This window comes from Cicer arietinum, chromosome 1 (genome assembly GCF_000331145.2).
Source record: "Cicer arietinum cultivar CDC Frontier isolate Library 1 chromosome 1, Cicar.CDCFrontier_v2.0, whole genome shotgun sequence".
In the NCBI taxonomy this organism is placed as follows: domain Eukaryota; kingdom Viridiplantae; phylum Streptophyta; class Magnoliopsida; order Fabales; family Fabaceae; genus Cicer; species Cicer arietinum.
The window spans coordinates 43,474,762-43,479,473 of NC_021160.2; the positions used below are offsets into that span (position 1 = coordinate 43,474,762).

Here is a 4,712-nt window from a genome sequence, read left to right on the forward strand (position 1 = left end):
GACACAACCAATCTATATGCATTGTTATCATTCAGAATTTTGTTGGACAAACTCAGGGAAATTGATGTAGTTATTTTACCAACGGGACACATGCTTAAACTAATTACCACTAACCTGTAATATTTTGAACTATGGATGTGAATAATTGTTTTGCAGGACCTAATGGCAACCCAACAAAAAGCAAAATGAACTAAGATCGCAAATACATCTTCCTCCCAACCATACAATACATTTTTATTCAAGACCATGGAAACGCAAGAGTTTCATGCCAAACTCCCTACAGTCAAGAAGTTTGTGAGTGATAAAAATTTTAAGTTGGAAGCCAGGTGAATTTGTTGAAATCCAGGCGATGATTGCTGTTAGAGGATGGGAGAAGCTGACCACATTCGTCACCACAGCGAGAAAATCATTAGCAGTGAAATTCTTCTCCAATGCCTCTGATCTGAAGTCTGACAAACCATTTCCACATGATCAATTTGTGAGTTATGTGAGGGGAAAAAGGATGCCCTTCGCGCCTCAAGTCATCAATGAATTTTTTGGTCTAGCAAACTATAAGGATTGCCGTTTTCAAGCTATGGAAGACCACATAATAAAAGTAGACACTCAGGAGATCCTACGCATTTTATGCAGACCAGGCACATATTGGATACGAAATAGAGATGGCTTAGTTAGGAAACTGCGCTCATTGGATCTCACCCCAATTGCAAAAGCATGGAGTACCTTTGTTCATCATACGCTACTACCATGTTCGAATGTGTCAGATATAACATTTCAGAGAGCGTGTATACTAACTTCTATCATAAAAGGCGACATAATTAATGTGGGCATGTTACTAGCTCATGATCTTTGGGGGACAACAATTCTTGATCCTTCGACAAGCTACTTCCATCACGCTTCCCTGATAAGCAAACTATGTGAGCAGGTGAGAGTATCACCTAAACAGGGTGAATAAATGGTGAAACCTGCTACTCCAATCACTGCTAAGTGGATAGAAAAACACTTTATGATTTTGGCATACTATCCTGGTGCCCCACAAGCAGCGATGACGGCAGAGGAAAATACTGAACCACAAGAACCACATCACCACCCTCCACATCCATCAGAGCTCTCCACCGAGGAAAGATGTGGCAGACTAGAAACTATGATGGAATAATTAATGATCGATCAGCGAGATGGACAAACCAGAATAGAACTGGGGATGACCAATCTGTATCGAGCCTTCGCTTCTTCTCAACAGACACTAGGAGGCATGTTTTATGCTGATTTATTTTCACCTCACCAATATACTGGCGACCATAGTGGTATAGGAGTGGAGGACCTAAACAAGGCCCCTTGAATTACTAAACTGAGAGAAGTTTTCTTTCCTTTTTTGTTCTTTCTTTGTTTTTTTTTTCTTTTTCTTATTTCAATTGTCGAATTTTATTTTATTTTATTATTATTATTTTCCTTATTTTTTCCTTTCACTAAATGTGCACTATGATGAAGAAGTTGTAATAACTTGCATTTGATCTTAAGTTCTCTGTATGGGATTTCGAAAGTTAAATTCTATTTCTTAGATTATGTTATTGCTCAAGTCGACAAGTCTTCCTAATGCATACATTTTTTATTACTAAGTGATTGTAGAAGGCTAATATGCCATCAATTTTTCAAAAATACAATTTTAACTTTTCAGTGGCATGTTTGACATTATTTTAATTGTTCATACTCTCTCTTATTATCCTAGTTGTGAGCTTTTGGGCCTAAACACTTTAATCATTTGTTGTGTGATTATCCAGACATGTGTTATCCCTTTAGAAGTTACACTACTTCTGACTTGCATCACTTGTAATTTATGCATATACTGAAGCAAGTTTGTTTGGTTGTTTGTGCCTTTCTAATTACCCTATACAAGTTTTACCCTTTGCTAGCCCATTTGAGCCTTTCCCTTTTATTTAGGTCACTAGCCACATTATAAGCCAAAGACCTAACTTTAATTAAATCACCTTATGTGGAGTTGGGTAAAAAAAAAATTCTTGTCTTGATAAAGTGCTAAGTTTGGGGTTGCTCATGGGATAGCAACCTTTTAAGTTTGGGGTGGTGACTCTCACAAAAAAAAAAAAAAATTAGTTTGTGTACTTTGATAAATAATATCTTCTTGGTTCTTTTGTCAATGTTTGAGAATCTCCACAATGAAAAGGTGAACACAAATAAAACATGGTAGAATAATTTGAAAATGTATGCCTAACTCCAAGTAGTAAAGCCTACTATTTCAAAATGTCCTACTCTTACCTAAGTCTCATTGCAACCTGAAAGTCCTCCAAAAGTTTTAACTGTACTAAGTTTGAGTTTGAGAAATTAATTGTTGCTTGGGGACAATCAATAGATTAAGTTTGGGATGTGATAAATCTTCATCATATGCATATTTTTCATTGTTTTAGTCTTATATATCTTTAATTATTGGTTAAATTAAGGAGTTATTTGATATATTTTGTTTATTTTTGTTCTTTAAGGTAATAAAATGTTTGTGTTTTCATTTCATTGATTAAGTAGGGATTTTTTTGTAATTTTAAATTACGTTTTGTTTTAGTGCAGTGCTGAATTTTGGTGAGAAATCAATGTGACCTATGTGAAGTATTTCAATCATATCTAGAGTTGTAGATGTCCAAATGGTGTAAAACCAAGTGCAAATGAACGCTACGTTCCATAGCTACAACCTTTATGAAAACACCGGAACCAAATTCAGACTCAAAAAAGGAGAAAAATGCAGTATAGGTCAGATAGCAGATGTTGTGCGCCTGAAGCGCAACAGCCGCGCCTGAGGCGCATCTCTTGCCATTCAGCACTGCCAGCGTGCGCCTGGGGCGCATGGACGCGACAACATTAATTAAAAACGCAAACTTTCACTTTTTAGGCATCTTTTTGACTATTGGGAAGTTGAGAGACTTGTGCCTTAGCATAGAAACTCAAAGACGGCTGTTTCTAACACCATTGGAGCAATTTTATCAAGAATCATTCATGGACCTTTCTTGTAATTCTTCTCAAATCTCAATCTTTTCTATCTCTGTCATGAGTAACTAAATCCTATTTGTTAGGGATGAGTGTAACAAGATGAAACCCTTATTTTTCAAATTTGATTTCTATTTAGATGAATGAGTTTATTGAATTATTTTTCTCATGTTTGTGCTTAATGCTTTTTATTGCTTGATCAACATTCAAATGTTCAACGATTTGTATTTTGAAACAGAAGTGGACTTTACGAATGCTTGAGATAAGAAATTCATGAATTCGTAGTCTACGGATAGATTCAGGTCATGAAACCAATTAAATTAGTTGCAGAGGCAATAGTTTAACATGAAAATTCATGTACGGTAATACTTAATTCTAATCTTAAATCCACTAAGGAATTAGGGGTTACTTTGGAATTAAAGGTTTTGTCACTAAGACATTAGGGCCAGTATAATAAAGAGAATTCGATAATAATTCAATAAAGGAATTCAATAACTAGGATCAAATTAGACACCAAAGATGGATTCGAAGTGAAACTCATCCCTCACATTTTGCTTATTATAAATGATCAATTTTATTACTGTTATTAATTTTATATATTATTTCAATCAACTTGGAAACTTTTTGTTCAATTTTAGTAATTAATTTTAATTTGATAGTAAAACGCAATTCTTGAGTTCGATACTCGGTACTACCGTATTATTATTACTTGCAACGATTCAGTACACTTGCTGAAACGCTATAACTTATTTCACCCAACAGTACCACAAATATCTAAACCAACAAAAGAGATCCATCCAAATTCAAATTTTTATCACAATGTTCGGTTCTATTCAAATCATTTACAGTGAGGTGAAGCCAATAATTTTTCGAGAATACATTGGCGTGAAGCCATATCCAGACACTTTACATAATTTCCCAACTGATATCATCAACTCCAAGATCCACCAATTCCACTTAATTTTAGGCTTTGCCATATAGACTTACGATGATAGTGGAAAAGGCACATGAGTTTTCAACCCCAATTGGAACGTTCATTTCTTCAGTCCTGAAAAAGTGAAGGAACTCAAGCAAAATCATAAAAATGTGAAGGTTGTAATAAGCATCGGTGGTCGTGGTGATAAACATCCATTCAATCCTGCTTCAAAAGTAGAATGGCCTGACAATGTTGTAAACTCACTCAAAAAGATCATCCAGCAATACAACGAAGTCAAGGATCCTTGGAGCTTTAACATAATAGATAGCATTGATATCAACTATGAGTACATCACATCCGATGGTGGAGATTTCTCTTCTGGTGTGGGGGATGTTATAAAGAGACTCAAGGAGGATATATATCTATATATATATAGTGCATAAACCAATGAAATTAACAAATCAAATTCAACAACTAAATTATAATTATACTTCAATTATAAAGAGAAATAATATATATATATATATATATATATATATATATATATATTTTTTTTTTTTTTATGTTAGGGCAGGGTTTGCGGGTTCAGAAATTTAAAATGTCATAGAAATATATTAGTTTAACTTTAGAAAGAGAGTATATATGTAAGAACATATGTTATACTTAAAAGTGTAAAATAAGATATTATATTCGAATAATTTCCTCTAAACTCTGTCTGCGTTTTATAACAAGCTTATAAATATTTTAATTGTAAAAAAAATCTATTTGAAAATGGTGACAAATGAAATGCGATTCGTGCAAATGAATGAAT

At 34.0% G+C, this 4,712-nt stretch overlaps 1 pseudogene; it reads left to right on the forward strand.

Moving 5' to 3' along the window:
• Nucleotides 1–3,804: 3,804 nt before the first annotated feature.
• Nucleotides 3,805–4,344, forward strand: LOC101491561 (chitinase 2-like; annotated as a pseudogene).
• The last annotated feature ends 368 nt before the right edge of the window (nt 4,345–4,712 follow it).